Here is a 19,055-nt window from a genome sequence, read left to right as displayed (position 1 = left end):
TAAATGCGGACCTGAACCTCATGTGAAAATAGGCCATAGAGATATATAAAGTTGTTGATACATTTAGCTTCTTTTTATTTGACAGAAATGTTACTACAGGAACTAAAAATTTTTCTCTAGTAAAGAGAATTTCAATTCAGTTTCCACAAATTATCTATTTACGTTAATACGAAAACAAATTTGATGGTGATTTTGATATAGAAAGGCATCTATACTATCTTTCAAAGTATATATATATATACATATATATTCCCTTTTGTATGGGCGCCCTTTTAGTAGACTTGTCCACCGCCCTCATTGGTATCCCAGCACGGCCCTGGTGTGTAGATATGAAAAATAAGGAAATTTAAAAGAAACTGTTAGTGTAAGCAACGAGGGAAAATGAAAATAAATGAATAAAATGTTGTTATGGTTATAAAGGAATATTGTTGTATTTTTAATTTTTTGCTCTTAAATAGACTTCTTTTCTTAAAAAAATAACTATTGTCTCATCACTATTGTTGTTAATTTTCAACGATTAGAGCAATAAAAATGTGTTGGTTCTTCTCGTGTGTTCTAACGTAAAAATACAAATTCTTACGAGGTTTGTGACTGAACTCTTGCAGTGCTCCTAGTATTTCTGAAACAAATTTCGCACTAACGAAACAAGATTTTTCCTTTTTAAGTTAAATCTCACGTAGGTTGTAAATGGTGGTTTTCTGCATTTATGACAACTAGTTTACGCGTGCTTATAAAGAAATGCATTTCTATTGTATTTGCAAAATGACATATTCACTAAGCCACTATATCAGGTAGTCAAAAATGTATTGAGTCTCTTGCACACGAAATGGTATCTGTGTACAAAATCTCAAAGTATACGAGTCACAGTAGGTCAGACCCAGGCTTGCCAACCATACGATAATTTATCGAGATAGGGTCATTTAAACATTAATGACATATACGATAATGCCCTTACGATAATAGGTGAATATACGATAATTTTAGAACGCACATGTTTTTGCAGTCTTTGAATGAGCAAATAAATTGCAGATGTGCACTAAATAATAATAAAACACACACACACTAAGATTTTTAACAGTCATTTCCCATAAAATAAATCGATAACGATTTTGCGAATAGGCAAGTGGGAACCCTGCATCAATTCTTTAAATTCAACTATGTGTAGAAGGGGATGGAAATATTGTTGTTGTTCAAAGTGTTTAGAAGGGGATGGAAATATTATTGTTGTTCAAAGTACAGTAGTGTTAATAAAGATCAAAAAAAGAAAAGAAAAATTGAGGACAGTGACGCCGATTTCTAGTTGGAAACTGAAGATTGCTATATACTATAAGTTTATTATATATTATTAGCAGTATTATACTTGTTTCTACAGTTACCAAGTGCACAACGAATATATGATTTTTTTTTTTGTAATATACGATAATTTTAGAAACGAAAATTGATAATTTTGTTCTCTGAAGTTGGCAACTCTGGTCAGAGTTAAAGTCATTTGCCAGCTGCTGGTGTATATATTAAAATGCTAGGTTTATATGTTTGTCCCCAATCGTTTCGACGATGAGATCTCGAAAACCACACGTGGTAGAAATGTGACGTTTTCGATTGATCGATTCCAAATTTTGTGTAGATTGATCAGGTCTCATTCAAATTTTCAAAATTCGTGTCGTTATTGTTCTAATCAATATTTTAGGGACCGTTTTGAGCCTATAAGATTAACATTGCTGTTGGCCGTAACTATGATGTTAGGCAACCAGTAGAGAAGTTACATATAGCGGGTTGACGGACATTGCAGGCGCATTGCTTAAATGTGAATGGCGAAACCTGTTCCATGCTGGAAACTTCAAAGGCTTCAAGAGACAGAATGAGCCGTACTCGGACGGATATGGATTTATTAGAAAAAAAATATTTCCACTTGATGTGTTACTTCTACAAATTTGCTACAAACTCACTTTTTTTTTTTTTTATCTTGAAGAGAAATGTGAATTAAGGATACAAAATTGAAATACCATTTTGGCTGTAGATCAAGTGTGATTTAAGACCCCACGTCATCATAGAGTTAAAAGTAAAATTCATTTCGGGTATCCTGCACTACAGCAAAAGTATCTAGTATTGGTGAACCGAAAATGTGCCCTAGTACTACAGGATAATGAAAAACCAAAACTCAGCGTGAAAGAGGAAACGAAAAATAAAAGAATATGATACAGAATAGCATCGAACTGATCCCATTCTGGCCATATAGTTCTATATCATTCCTTTTCAGATTACTACGTTTTGTTCCATTGCGCACTGCCTGAAATCAAAATACTTCACTAATTAGCAGTAGATGGAAACAGCAGTTACTGACCTCTTTGCTTCTAAAGACAAAACTAGTGTTGCCCACAAGGCGAGAAATAAGATTTTCTCGTCTCGTCTCTTAAATTTTTTCGATTTTCGTTTCATCTAGATTCTCGAAGAATTCTTCCTCGTCTTGTCTCAATTCTCAGAATCTCTTTCCCGGCTTGTCTCGAAATTTTCTTGTATTATTAGGTAAATTTATATACAAAACTTATCACCTGATTTTCTTCTTAATTTTGTCTAGAACTTATCGGAATCCTTCGCCGCCACGAAAAGTCCACGAAGGATGTGATATAAACACATTTAAATCATACTTATTATTGGAGTCTATTGCATAATAATTGTGTATCTTTAAATGTTAATAAATGCTCTTCATTGTGTTAGTGCAACTACTTTATCAATTCATAATATTTTTTTTTATTATGCATCATGTAACACTAAAAGAGTGTTTGAAATTTAAAACTTGAGTGACTAGTGTTGCCCATGAGATTCGAGAAATTTCTCGTCTCGTCTCAACATGTTTTTCGTGTTGTGTCGAATTTGAAATTTGTTCTTCTTGTCTCGACTTGCGTCTCATTCTCGAAAGGAGATGAGAATTTTTCGTCTCGAGGGCAACACTAGACAAAGACATAATATCGACGTGAAATCGAGCAACTGGCACGAAAATAGCTGCATACAGTTCAACACGAGATTCTATACTTTGAATATTAATCTGCTTTTATTGTACCGTTACAAATACAGGTATGTTGTGTACCAGAATATTGCAAAACTTATGACCTAACCTTGTACTTTAAATTGCATACAGTTCAACACGAGATTCTATACTTTGAATATTAATCTGCTTTCATTGTACCGTTACAAATACAGGTATGTTGTGTACCAGAATATTGCAAAACTTATGACCTAACCTTGTACTTTAAATTGCATACAGTTCAACACGAGATTCTATACTTTGAATATTAATCTGCTTTTATTGTACCGTTACAAATACAGGTATGTTGTGTACCAGAATATTGCAAGATTTATGGCCTAACCTTGTACTTTAAATTGCATACAGTTCAACACGAGATTCTATACTTTGAATATTAATCTGCTTTTACTGTACCGTTACAAATACAGGTATGTTGTGTACCAGAATATTGCAAGACTTATGACCTAACCTTGTACTTTAAATTGCATACAGTTCAACACGAGATTCTATACTTTGAATATTAATCTGCTTTTACTGTACCGTTACAAATACAGGTATGTTGTGTACCAGAATATTGCAAGACTTATGACCTAACCTTGTACTTTAAATTGCATACAGTTCAACACGAGATTCTATACTTTGAATATTAATCTGCTTTTACTGTACCGTTACAAATACAGGTATGTTGTGTACCAGAATATTGCAAGGCTTATGACCTAACCTTGTACTTTAAATTGCATACAGTTCAACACGAGATTCTATACTTTGAATATTAATCTGCTTTCATTGTACCGTTACAAATACAGGTATGTTGTGTACCAGAATATTGCAAGACTTATGACGTAACCTTGTAATTTAAATTGCATACAGTTCAACACGAGATTCTATACTTTGAATATTAATCTGCTTTTACTGTACCGTTACAAATACAGGTATATTGTGTACCAGAATATTGCAAGACTTATGACCTAACCTTGTACTTTAAATTGCATTACGTTAGCATTACTTTCGCCAGGGGGCATTTCACAAGTGATAACTTTGATTTCAATGATGTGACTTTTTCTATTGGCTAATTTTTTCTTTTGAAAAATGAAAATATTTCGCGCAAAGTGGAACAGTGTGTATAACTTGACGTATGTTCCAAAAAAATAAATAAATGAGTAAATTAGAAAAGCTCTGCACTTTCCGAATTTTAATCCTCTCTAAAAATTCAGAAAACAAAAAAGAAGTACAACTATTTTCTTGATTTCAGTCATTACTCTTTTATATTCCTGCAGCAAGGTTCTCGTATCTTGTTTTGCTCAACACTACGATATGAGATACACATAATATCTTCTAAAAAGACACAGAAACATCTATGTCAATCTCATTTCCTAAGGCCTAAGCTGAAATGATAGGGCAACGTCAAATAGATATGATTTTTATCATTTTTGGTCGCGAATCGAGACGAAAATGAAATCATTCAGTTTAACGTCCCACGATTATGCTCTTTAGACTAAGGGAGACGAACGATCAAGGCAAGTGAATAATGATGTAAGAATTTGTGGGATGGGAATGTGGGAAGAAACAGGAGTATTCCGAGAAAAAACACAGACACAATATTGTCCACAATAAATTTACTTGGCCAGGAATTGAACCAAGTATCCCACACACCAAAGGTAAGCGCTCTACCATTGAGCCATCGTGGCCGCAAGAATCGAAACGAGTCACTCCTTTTTGTCGTCATCTTACATATCATTTAATTTCTAGGTCTGCTTTAATTTCAAAATCAAATTTGATTTACTATTTCAACAACAAAATATTCATGTGGATTATATTGAATATTTTCTCCCACTTTATAACACTTCCAAACTAGATTGTTCATTGGTCCATGTGTATGTATATATTGATCCAATGGAATCCTAACTCTGCTGTTTTGTCAGTGACGTTGGTTGATGCCCGGCCAATTAACTGAAGTCGCTGTCATCTGGTGGAAAGTTTCATCACTCAATGCCACGTATATACGGATAGGTTGCAAATATTAGAGTGACCGGTGTTACCGTTATATGGATAGTTTATTTTATACGTTTTGTTCACAGTATTAACGTGAGGACAGTGAAATAAATTGTAGTGTCTTTTACATGGCAAATACGTCAAAGTAAATCTCCCGATTTTTCAAAAAGAGAAAACTCAATAAATGAACATGAAAACGACGAATGATTTCAATTGGTACATTTCTACCGTTTGAAACTTAAAGTTTAAAATATTCTTCCATTGGTGGAAAGTTTCGGGAAAGGCCAAGTTATCTATTCAAGAATAATTATCTGGTATTACTGGGGAAAACACCAATGAGATCGAAACATTTTAGCATAGTTCATTGCGTTTGAAGTATCTAAAATGTTTGAATAGTACAATCATCAATATAGGCCTATGTCTATATGTGTATTACTTTCTCCCTCCCCCTTTTTACGCTTTGGAGACTATCCAGAAAAACACTCTAACATGTTTTGAGTTCTTGCGCCATCTTGCTTGTTTTCTTTAGCACTTGTTCCTCCAGAATGTCTTTTCTCTGTCTCTTTACCATTTCTTTTATTTTCTTCGTTTTTTTGTGTTCTACCCATTCTCACCTGCAAAACAGCGCCATCTCTGTTGAGACAACCGGAAGACACGTAACTTGGTATCAGGTCAGATGCTCAAGTGTGTTTTGCCCAACCATTAAAATGTGGGACATTTCCTCAAGTGTCTTATCTGGCTATTGATCATGAACTGGAAATCCATCACAGGCGCGAAAATCTTTGCTAATGCCCAAAACGGGAGGTTGAGATTCTCATATATGATAAAATATATGCAGGGTTGCCACAAGTTAGATATCATATTTTCCATATTACGAAGGCAAAACACTGTATCTGAGCAATTCAAGGTACAAACTGGATTTCTTTTATTGCTTAAAAGACTTAAGAAAAAGAGAATAATTAATTACAGACGATACACAGTATGTACGAATTCTTAAATAAATAACATTAATTTCTCAGGTTATGCACAGTATAATTCAAATGAGCTGTATTGAAGGAAATTATATTAAATGTTCCATTGTTTGAAACAAAATGTTTTATGCGTAGAGTATAAAAACGATTAAGAATAGTATTAGCCAAGAGAAGAGATTTAAGGCTGTTTCGTCTTGAAAAGGAGGCTTGAAAGTGTTGTCTTTAAAAATGAGTTTCTGAAAGAGTTCGGTGTCACCTCCAAAATTCTCTCTCGACATTATGTTGGGTAACACTAATTCCATAATCTATATAGTACTATTATATAAAAGAATGGAAGTGATTCGCTCATCATCGCCTAGATCATGCTTCTTTAGGTAAAAATAAACGTGAAATTTTTGACAGAATATTCCTCGGGTGTACTCCACTAGCGCACAAAGAAATGAAATAAAGTGCTTATGGTATCTCGAGCGCACAATATTCGATATTGCGTTGTCATGTTTAGATTTGTTTTACAAATTAGGGCTATATAAGAGATTGTTCCTGTTACATACAGAGGCAAATATCAAGAAATATAATAGACTTTATTATAACACGATTACACGATTAATTGCCACATTTTGATTTGTGAAAAATACGGAAATATGTTTTGAATGAAAAGATAAATAGCAAGAAGTATAACATATACGTAATATTATTATATAGTAAATTTTATATCCACGATATGTCTTTAATTGACATTTACCCATTTTTAATTAGCACCTATAAAAAAGAAGAAAGTGAACATCACCAGCTAGCACAACAGTATGAGTACCGCTAAATGTGTAACTTTCGTGAAGGGGAAGATTTAAGTTTGTTTGTGTACCAGTTTTAGACAATTTAAAATAGGATTCTTGAATTTCTTTTATGCACAATTATTCTTGCTGTTTACTTTGAAAATGATACCATATGTTAATAGAGAACAGCAGTTTACTTTTTTTTTAAGAATATGCTGACAATATGAAAGTATAAAGACGTGACACATAATATGTTGACCTATCTCCAAATTCTGTTTTCTTCTCCAGCGCGAAATAAATTAACTAATCTTGTGCCCAGTGATAATGCACTATTTGTTTCGACGGTGGAGGATGGTGATTTTGAAAAAAAAAAAAAACACTATTGCCAAAAACTGTTTTATACAATGGAGTATCATTGCATCATATTTTGTGCACTCGAGGTTTCTTATTTATGTCATGATCGCACAGAGGCCTTTATTTGTGCACTCCCGGCCTACGGCCTATCCCTTTTAATACGGAGGCAAGAGATAAGAAAGGATTTTTGGAGCATGTATTCCAAGGAAAATAAAGAGGTTTTTAAAGATTTTTTTTTTTTAAGAATTTAGTATCTTACACATTTATGAAATTAGAGAGATGAAACTCAGCATATAAACTCTTCTTTATAACAAGAGAATACGTATTTTTAGCGCTTTCAAAAATGCCGCTTCTAACGGAGACATTTCTATAATATTCAAACTTCTCTTCCTTTCTTCAGAGACTGTCGAATGTGAAGATTCGCTTTAGTTGGAGATGTGGAATTCAGTACATAGATTTTTAATTAAAAATAGGGGAACACATATTTCAAGAGCAAAAAGAAGGTCATATTTATTATATTGAAAATTCCTTTTATTTATACATAAAGTGCCGAGTGTGACAATTTAAATTTCCGATATTATATTTATTACACCTTATCTTCCTGTAAGGAAAACGGAAACTTCTGCTACTGTATGCATAATCAGAATACGATAAAAATATGTATTTAATATCTAACCTTCGGTTGTCTGGGGACTTTGCCCAAAAATTGCCGTGTTTCCTCAGCCTACGGCCTCACACCTCATACCCCTGCAAGCATACCGATTTTCAGTTCAAACATCAAGTTTCATGTTTCTAACTTTCGGGATCCCTAGATATGAATGTATTATTATAATCCGTAAAGAGGATTACGTAATATTTTATCATTTAATATTGAATATGGAAGTTGTAGTATGTTGTTTTCAATTCCTGTTTGAGTAGAAAGATTAGTGTTGAAATGGAATATAGGCTATTCTTGGGACACTTAATTGATTAAAGAAAATTGCTTCTCGCTATCTATTACCATTTTTAATTTATAGTGATCAACATTATAACTGGAAGAGAGTAATTTCTACCTCCGGTTATTCTAGAATGTTACGGATGAAGATTAATGTTGTCTTTGAAACGTTTTATCGATTACGAAAACAGGTTTTCGCTATATATTACTGTTTTTGTTATATAGTGATCAACGTTAAAACAAGATGTGCCTTATTTGTACAACTTGCGGTTTCACTAGGGTGTTAAGGATGAAGATGAAGTTGTCCTTGAAATTTGTAATTGATTTCCGAAAACCGTTTATTTCTGTCTATTTCCGTTTTTCCTCTACAATGATAAATGTGGAAACCGGAAATGTCTCATTTCTACTACTTCCGGTAGGCAAATCACCTCCATCAACGAACTCCCTCGAGATAATCACTCTATCTATCTATTGCAAAAAACAGAATTTAAAAATTCGCATTTGTTCAAAAGTTATCGTGTGGAATAACGGACGTATGTACTAACATTTGTAATGTTATAAGTACCACAACGTAATCCTAATAATAGTAATACTTCGACTAGCTAGGTGTTTCGCCCTCAGACTCTTGCAATTGTTCAGCCTACTGTCTCGCACCTCATAAACGTACAAGCACACCGAATTTCAGTTCATATACTAACTTTCATTTCTCTAACCGTCCTAAATGCCGAAATACACTGATAATTTCAAGTACCAGGGGACTTTGCCCCCAAACCTGCGTTCGATCGGCCTACGGGTTTACATCCCATGAACCTATAGAGTACCGAATTTCAGTTCAAATACCAAGTTTCATGCCTCTAATCTTCAGGGATCCAAAAAATATGAACATCTTATGGTAATTGTGATTCTCAGTTTTTTTCTTTCCTTCTAAGCCAGATGTAAAAAATACGTATAGAGTGACATCTTATTGTAGGCCTAATAATTGCATTCCCTACCTTTTCCCCCACCATTTTTCTTCCTCTTTTTACTAAAATATCAGAGGTTTCTAACCTTCAGAGATTCGAAATATCGATATATAATAATTGCAAATCCCCACTTCTTTTTCTTTTTCCATTTCTTTTTTTTTTTTTTACCCTTTTAGTAAAATATCAGAAAACGCTGAAAAAAACTATCACATTATTTTAAATGAGAAATCTCAATACCAAATTTCAAATCTGTAACTTTAAGGAATTCGGAGATTTGGCCATCTTATTAAATTAATTTCCATCCCTATTTCTCCCCCTTCCCCGTCGAATTTCCAAAAATTCTTTTTTGGTAGTACCCTATGTCATAAATATTACATATTGTCCAAATTTCAAGTTTATAGTTTGAGCAGTTTGGTCTGTGGGTTGATATATATTTGAGAAGTTTAATTAAGTGCAAACTTTTTAGTCCAGTATGTAGGGGTCTGAACTCGAAAAAAATAATTAGTAACTTAATTAAACTTGCAGGGCAGCTTCTTTCCATCAACTATAGGCATATCCTGGAAGTGCGCTTTAAACTTCACGAAATATGGCTGCCATACCTAATTTGGCCGCCTTCGTCTATAGAAGAATGATGCTTTCCTTGATTTCTTACTTTACGTTCAATTCTAGGCTCTTGAAAGTTATAACAAAATATTTTGGAAGTAAAATTTCATTTCGTTTGATATATAATACATCTCTGTAGGTTAGGTAGATATGAAGTTACAAATGATAGAGTAGGCTTGTGTCTGTTTCTTTCAAGAGTAGTTTTCTTTTGTGCATCGTATGATGAAAACGCACTGGCTTTGTATCTATATTTCGTATACAGAAGATTTATTTCACACCAGTCATCCATTCCTCAGTTTTTACCTATAAGAGCAAGTTCGAGCAGACGACACGTATTGAAGGTGTACCACCAGGAGAAAACTTGACCAGAGCAAGATATTCCAGCAATTGATTGTAGATCGGAGGAGTAAATGAAGAATATACTCAATTACCAGCACCAAACTTTTTTTTTTTTTTTTTTTTTTTTTTGAAGCTTGTGTATTGCAAGTGTAATACTCTCATGTACTTAATCCAACTATTAGGTTAGTAATCTTCGAGATTGTGCATGTCGGCGTTTTATTCAGACATGTTGGCGTTATATTAGTGTTGAACTACCCTCGAATTATACGTTACTTTTATGAATCTTTCGAAGTTCCTTCTTTCTTTTTCTTTTTAATTTTTCAGAGTAATAAGTGAAGCAGAGTTTATTATATGAAACCTAAATTACTAAAATAGAAACGCTCTGTAGGGATGCGCACGAGACGAGTCGAAACAGGATTTTCCTGACAAAATTCGAGTCGAGACACGGCTCTTCCAATAGAAAAATATACATTTTTCGAGTCGAGACATCACTTTTACAGCACATTTTCGAGATGAGACAGCCAGAAATCTAGTCTCGTGCGCATCCCTAACGCTCTGCTTCAAACTCGTCGTTTCAACAACTTTTTCCATTTGAAGCAGCAGTGGGTCTGATCCAACTCAACTGTATCGCTTATGTCCCAGCAGTGCACCTTACCAGAATTGGTTAATTTATGTGTCTTTTATGTACTATAGATACTTTTATAGTTTATAAAAAACTGAATTTTGCTTTAAATAACGTTTTCTCTTCGGACTATTTGCTAAATAAGTTTATAGAAATTTTTGGCGTAATACCTCATTATTTTCAAATGTACCATATTTTGTATATATAAATTCTAATTATGGCATGTTTCTTTCATTCTTTCATTCATCAATGCCTCCTATAGCCTTTGAGCGCAATTGAGAGAAGTTAAATTTGATTATAGACCTATATACTACACAGGCTTTGGTAGAAATATTCGATGGGAGGGGATATGTAATAACTGTGATAATAATAATATCTTCCTATTGTGTTTCGTAGATCGCATGTTCACTTCTCTTCCTAACACTCCCCCTCTGCACATAAATATGAAGAGTACGTGGGACGAACGATGAAAATCATATTTTCACATTTCTGAGATACCGTTTTTTTTTTTAACTGTTTTAAATTGAAAATTGATTTTCATCGTTCTTCTCGCCTACTCTTCATACGTTTTCTCCACTCCCTGATATTCAGGTCCCAAATACCAAATCCCGATATTCCCTCTCCCCATTATTTGTTTATTTAACTAAAATAAGTAAATGTGATTTTCCTTCTTTATTTATAAATAATAAAATATTTGGAATTTTGTCTTATCTCCCCCTTTCAAAAGTTCTTGAGGTACACTATGCAATACAAATTCCACTCTGGAAAACATTGGGAATGTATAAAATACAATCGGGGATCTAATCCAAATCTCCTGTCCAATGCAGTTATGGTGTGGTGCTTGAAATAATCGTCTCTACAATTCCTTCACTGTTTGGTTAAAATATCCCTTTATTTGGATAAGTATATACTGTAGCCTGTTAAAAATTTTCTAAACATTTGGAAGCGATGTAACGTAATGCCTATAAATTAACCCTCCTCCACACATTAAGATTGTCACTTTTCCAAACTTTAAGTAGTCTGAAATCCACTCTATTTAAGTAGTAATTAAAATTCAATCCAAGTCGCCCGATCCCCCGCTTCCTTGGATCCACGCTTGCCTGGATGGCCTAACCAGGATGTACGGACTTGGGATTTGAACTCGGAATCTTACGATTAGTAAGTACAGCACAAACTATGTACCAGATACTATTTTAATATTGTCTTTTCTTCTTAATTAAGATTGACGGAAATTTTGATAGAACTACTAGTAAGAGTTATGCCTAGTACGTAGGATAATAACAAAACATTTGACCAAAGAACGTAACTTTAAATTAAAATTGAACATCTCTTTCGAAACAATAATAATAATAATAATAATAATAATAATAATAATAATAATAATAATAATAATAATAATAATAATAATAATAATAATAATAATAATAATAATAATAAAACTGACTTATTCAGTATATATTTGAAAACTTGGTTCTAACGGCGTCAACCCTCTGGTTCGTGGGGTCCCTGGTTCAATTCCAGCCCGAGCAAAGTAGGCTTTGTTGTGAACACCGTGTGCGTTGGTTTTCTCGGATCCTACCGTTTTCTCCAACTTCCTTTATTCCAGTATTGTGATCCGTCTCATGCTTGTGTCCTTTAGCCTCGGTGCATAATCATAAGACGTTAGGCTAAAAAATAAAATAACGGCGTCAATAGAAATTCGATACTTAATCAATATAACTTCTTGTTTTTGCTTCGTTTTCACGTTGAGATAATTTAGTCAGTACTTTTAGATTGTGATTTGTTTTTAAAGAAAAGTTCAGTGAATTTATTGTAATACAAACATTTTATATTGTAGTCTTAGTTTATGCTTCTTCTTCAGTTCAACTAGTTTCAACTATGCTTAGTTTACCATATTTTTAAAAGCAACACAATTTTATGTGACACTCTGCAACCCTGTCTATCGCAGATATTTCATAATAGCCTGCAGCGAAACCACCCATCCCCTTTCTGGTATTTGCTAAGAATGCAGCAGGTGTCCCCTCTGTTTCGGTTGATGATCATCAGATTAAGAAAAAAGATAACCACTGTAGGAAATGACTCTGGTTTAGAGACTTGAGGAAATAGACACTTGGGCAAATGACCCTATTTCCGTAACTTCCGAAAGACAATCCATCAACAGAGGGGAGCCAGGAAGGCACCCTTTGTGTTGCTTGAATGGAATGCTCAAATCGTAGCTTTATGGCATGTTGATTGGGTGCGTGTCTTCTTCGCATCTTCTACCGACATCTTGCTTGAGTTTTTGCATTAATAGCATTGAAATTCAGTTTTGCCACCTTTGCATCACTGAAAATATTAATAACTTTCTAATATATTCAGTTCCTTTGGGGGATTATTTCTTTTAAATGTCTCTAACGAAATTCTTCTTTGTTTATGAATTACTGTTTGTACAGTTACTTGTCGACTTATGATTGACTTTGATTAAGATTGTCTGGTCGTAAGTTGATTTGGTCAAAACTTGGTCAGATGGTACCCTAGTACGTAGCACAGAATAAAATACCATTTTCATCAATTGTCATAACGCTTCAAACAATGCAAACAGAAACAAGCGTTTGGGTCCGACGTCATACATCGGTCATAAAGCTTCAGGTGATTCATTCATATCGCTGTTTCTTACTGTAAACTACAAATAAATTTAGCGGAATAGTGAAAGGAAAAATAGCAAAATAAATAATACACTTATTGTATATAAAAGTAACATGTTAATAAGACCTATATTCCTAGCTTAAAATACATTAAAACGGTCATTCCATGTCAAGTGGACCAATTTTGAAAAAGAGTTCCCACTCCACCACCTCGGATTTGTTTCAAATTTTGCACAAATGTTATCTGACTACAACAATGAAGAATGGTCAATATCAGTTGATGATCTTTATTGGTTGTGGTAATAGGGCGTTTTCAAAATGGCTCCTGTCTCAGCAATAACGAGTAGCAAACGTTTTCTTCCATTTTGAAGTGCTTGCCATTTTGAACTGGAAGCTCTGACAACCTTCAAAATTTGTTTCCTAGGAAAACTTTTAGAGTAGGTGAAGGCCAGTTGGTCACAAATTCCCTTGGGAATTCAGAATTTGTGCAATAAATTAACAAAGTTGGCTAAAAAGTGTGTGCACGTTTAATGTGTGCCATATTTAGACCCCCATAAAGTTGTATGAAGTCAAGTCAGTAGATTAATATTTGAAAGAGATAAATCATAACATACGTACTTTAGAATAGATAACAAATTTAGTCTTTAGCGCATATGGTTTAAGGGATATGTGGCCTTAGAAATGGGAAGAAATTAAAGTAACCGAAAATGGACCATTTTGGTATCCAAAAATGGGGCATGTTGCCAACTTTGCACCAACTTGTAACCATAACCAATGCAAAGAGCATGTCTTGATATAATTAGGAATGAATTTTGGTGTTGGTGCCTTGCTGGGTTTTTGGTTTACAGGCAATTTTACTAGTGTGTGTTTGAAATATATTTAGCCTGCATTGGTCCATGGTGGTAAAGCCATTACGAATCTCCCAAAAGTATTGATATATGTTAATCTAGGTGTTAGCAAACTTTCTGATAGATTTCCTCAGATATCACATTTGTAGTGTGATGCCCCTTCAGATGGGTAAATGGGGTTAAACGGTTAGTCTGTTGACCTCCTGTGGAGGTGTTTTATTATTATCACAGCCGTTGAATGTGATCTTTGGTGGAAAAAAAAAAAAAAAAAAAAAAACAGAAATACCTCGTGACCGCTGCTATGAAAATTGGAATAAGGAAAATTGTCATTGTCGTTCACTATACATGAGAAAGACATGACATCCATGGCTGAGAGTGGTGAGGCAGCTCGCTGTCCTTGTCAATAGGCAATAAGGGATTTAAAATTATTAAAGATTTGGTTCATACAATGGAGAGATTAGTACCCATCGCCAAGGGGCCACGCCTGATAGTTGTGCAGGTCCAGCCACAGGCCCACCAACCCATTAATGATGTCTTAACTGTCTCTATGAGTTTAGCACACTATTCAACTCACGTTGAAAAATGTGGAACATGTTTTCTATCTTAGATATGGTTTCTCGTGATAAGGAAAAATGTCTTTCCATAGCACTTGGTATTGGGGCAGACATAGTCATGAAAATGTACTGCTCTGGAACCCAACAAATGTCTGTCTGTAAGGGCCAATGAAACTCTTTTGTTGGTCCATGAGGATTCATAAAGTTAATTTGTGCATCATATTCTTCCTCACTAACTACACTTATGTTCCCAATCCACCAGTGGTTATCATAGATACACACCACGTATTGGCCTGGCTGTAGTTTCAACTTACGTTTGTCAATCGAACTGTAAAATCCAATATTTACTATAAATGAATTTGTATCTCTGGCCACTCTAGAAACTTTAATTTGATTTAGATTTACTGGGACAAAGCGATGGTTATCTCTAGTTCCAGCAACGGTGTGACCTTGTACAAATCTTTGTACCTGATTCTCTCTTTCAGCTTCTACTTCATCACGAGAAACAAAACATAAATTTATTCCATGAATTTCTTTCTGGCAAAATGCAAACAGATCAGTGGGTGTCAAAATTTGGTTGTTAATTGCTCTTTGCAAACTGGCACGACTTGCTAATCTCTTAATTGTACCTCCAATTCCATCACACACTGATTTGCCATGGCTTATTGCAAATAATTTTCATTCTGCTGTATCCCACCAAAATTTTCCCTGTGATGGCAAAGGTTCAAAAAGTTTCTGTAGTTTTTGAACTGTCCTGTTGCATCACCACTGAAGTAATGAATGTGTTGAATATGATTACAGTTTTCTTTCAAATACATCATCAGCTTTTTCAAAAATACATGAACAGCCACCGTATCGTGCTTCAGACAATCACCGATAATGCAGAAACTTTCACTTTTTATGTCATTCAAAGTTTTATAATACACAACGAAAGGGTGGAGTGTTGCTTGGGCATTTTGTACCACAAAAGAATAATGCTGTGCAATATCCATCAATATTATTGCATCATTAGAATGCATGTATGTTTTAAGGGACCTCAAATAAGAACTTTGATGTTTTGCAATATAGTGATGACCACATAGGAATGACACCTTTGAAACAAACAGACACAAAATCATCCACTGATAACAATTTAACAATTAAAGTTTCCCTATCAGTATGAATCCATTGTTTGAATTCAATGTGTTCCTCTGGTCCAATATCACCCTGTGTAAAATAATCTTGAATATACTCTTCCAATGCTTTCGTCCCAGGACACTCGTCACATTTCTGAAGCATATAGTCTTTCGACTACATGTCACAAACACATTTTGCCATAATAGTTTTGTAATTCTCTTGAATATCTGTTCCTGCCAACATAAGTTTCACATTTTGGTGATGCGTACAGACATAAACACTGTGTGAACCTGCAACACCAACCGTGACGCACCATTTTGACCGAAATTCACAGAACTTGGAAAAACCTACGTCAGGTCCATATCTCATTTTATACTCAGTGTACATTTCTTTCAAATTACATAGCAACAGCCGTTTTTTGTTTGTAAACCTTTTGTTCGTCAGTCCTTACCGGCACACAGTCTTTTTTGCCAGGACACATCCTGCTGAATTCATCTTCCTCATAAAATTTCTGTACTTTCATTGATACTTCAGAGGGTAATCGTTTTCCTATCTTCTTTGCTGGTATTACAAGAACACCTTGCTGAGCTTTCAAATTTCTAGCTGCTTTAACCATTCGTTTAGAAACTCTAAATTCAGTTGCTGTTTTTTTCTATAGACCAACTACATGGGGTCAGAGTTAGAATTTCAAGTTTTCTTTGTTTGTCAGATGTTGCACCCTTGGTTTTCAATTCTTCAAGCAGTTTCCGGTAATCTTCACAATCAAGTCTTCTTTGACTTGTGCTAGATCCTTCTTCGACATTAACGCCGGTAACGGATGCAATTTCTAGACAAATGACCTGTGCTTCGCTTGTTTTTCTCTTGACATATCTGCGCAAATCTCTTCTACTTACTCTTTCAGGTTTTAGGGGCGAAATATCAAGTCCTACAAGACTTGTGTTAAGTTTCCTCCTTTGAGATTCAGGTGGATTGAATTCGGATGTGTCTGTATCACTGGCTGACTTACAGCTGATTTCTCTATTGAAAGTTTCCTTTTCCTACAACCAGCACACAGCTTTTGTCCTGGTTTAATGTCTTCCCACTTCTTTCTTTTAACATAACAGCTGTTTTTGTATCAATGACTCGTTGTGATTTTTTTTGGCAGTGTTGATTTATGGTAATCGAACGGGTTGCAACAGTGGAGTTACAGGTCTTCGTATTTAAACAGTAGCAGTTATTCATGGTGAAGACATATAGATGCATCATCTGGTAGTTCTTCATATCCTGTTCGCATAAGTAATAATTCTCTGTGTTCTTCTGTAAAGTCTGCACACATTTTAAATCCACAACTTCTAGAAAACCTTTTGCTGTGGCATGCAGAGGCTTCATTCTTGCTTATAGTACAATCTGGTAAACTAATATAGCTTGATGTAGCCATATTATCTGCAAGAGAAAATTTCTTAATGTAACTTTATAACAAAGAGCAAATGTTCAGAGATGCTTGAAACATTCGTTATGTCCCTTTCATAATGGATAGCATACTCAATTTCAAGTAGAGCTGTAGATCTCCGAGACACATCTAGGATAATGTCAAACGTTTAACACACATGCTTTGTTTCCGCGTGGTTCGATTGCAAATTCGGTAGTGTTCATTGGATGTACTGTTCCAAAATACATTCTAATAAACCCAGTAGATAGAAAAGAAAAGAAAAAGAAAGAAGGAGAAAATAGAAGAGTTTTATTTTACTGCCAAATTTCTATCAGAAATACACTATTATAAAAGTTCAAAGTGTATCGTAATGAAAAGTTACAAATGTTGGAAAGGAAAAGTTTATGTTCCTCATAGATGTAGCATGTTTCAAATTTCAACGTGAAAAAACACATTGAATTATAGGATGGGAACAAATTTTGTGTCAAACTAGTATAAATAAAATTTTGTTTTCAAATAACCAAAGAGGTTACCATTTTCTAATCTTTTCCGAAGATGTATCTGTTCCGAACATTCAGCATTAATTTCATCTCTTCCGGATATAACGTAATTTGCACAGATAAGATGAACACGGTAAGAGCTCAAACGGATCATCGTATCAGTTGGATGATGTTGGTTAGGTTATAGACCACCATTGGGTCGAGGATTCAAATCCGTAGTGACGCGGTAATTGGACTGAGACTCGGTAACGAAGAGAATAAAAAAGAGATTTTACTTATTCCCTTGCGTTTAAACAGTATTTCTGTCAGAGATGACCAGCACTGGAGATGTTATCCCCAGAGCACGAAAAACACGACGCCGAAGTTAACAGTTTATTCAATTCTCCAGACCAGGTATATCGGGCTCTTGCTCCGTTTTAATTTTGGAACATGAAGTGCGTGTGTGTGAGAGAGGGAGAGAGGGGAGAAGTGAAAGATGAAAAGACAGGATAGGGAAACGTCAAGAAAGAGAGAAGGGGGACAAATATAAATATGAAACATATTCATCATTACAGTGTATGATATAGAACGCATACACTGTTTATTTGAATTATCGCCAGTGATGCCTTGTAAGTTCTTCATCAGAAGATAAATCTCTGCAGCCATTATTTTATGCGAAAAAATCATACTACTTGATGGGGAATCGAACCAAGTTTTTCCTTATGGGAGTCTGGCACGTTACCACTACACCACCGATTGCTTTAGCCAAACTGTTTAACAAATGGTGTAGTGTTTCTTTCTGAGAACGATAACAAGAAAAGTGTATACTGCAAATCAATGTCTTTGGAATGTCCTGGTAATTCCCTTGCCCTTTCCCAACCAGCATTCGTAAATTGTCTCTATTATGATACAGGTGTTTGCTTCCACATTCTTATGTATTCCTTGTCCAGTATGATAAGTCGATTCTTTCAATCACTTTGTAAAAAAAATAACTTTGGTGTGAACCTACGTTCGATAGCGGTATTATTCATAAGGCCATTACGTTACCCCTACACTATTATGTCACCAGAAATTACAAGCCACATATTACTTACTCTGGCCCTGATCTTTGGAACGAACCAAAGTACACAACGAAATTGACTTATTCGACTGCCTAGAGAGAAATTAGTGCCCACTAATAAAGGAAAAGCATACAACCCAGGAAAAATTACAGAAATAAAACATATTTTGCAGTAATTTCGTCATTTAAGTTCAAAAGTACGCAAATAATAATAATAATAATAATAATAATAATAATAATAATAATAATAATAATAATAATAATGATAATGATAATAATAATAATTAATAATAATAATAATAATAATAATAATAATAATAATAATAATAATAATAATAATAATAATAATAATAATAATAAATGTTCATATTCACAGTAAAATGAAATGAAATTA

Source organism: Thermobia domestica, chromosome 1 (genome assembly GCF_964235325.1).
Source record: "Thermobia domestica chromosome 1, izTheDome1.hap1.1, whole genome shotgun sequence".
Taxonomy (NCBI): Eukaryota; Metazoa; Arthropoda; class Insecta; order Zygentoma; family Lepismatidae; genus Thermobia; species Thermobia domestica.
Note: the sequence above shows the minus strand (reverse complement) of the source record.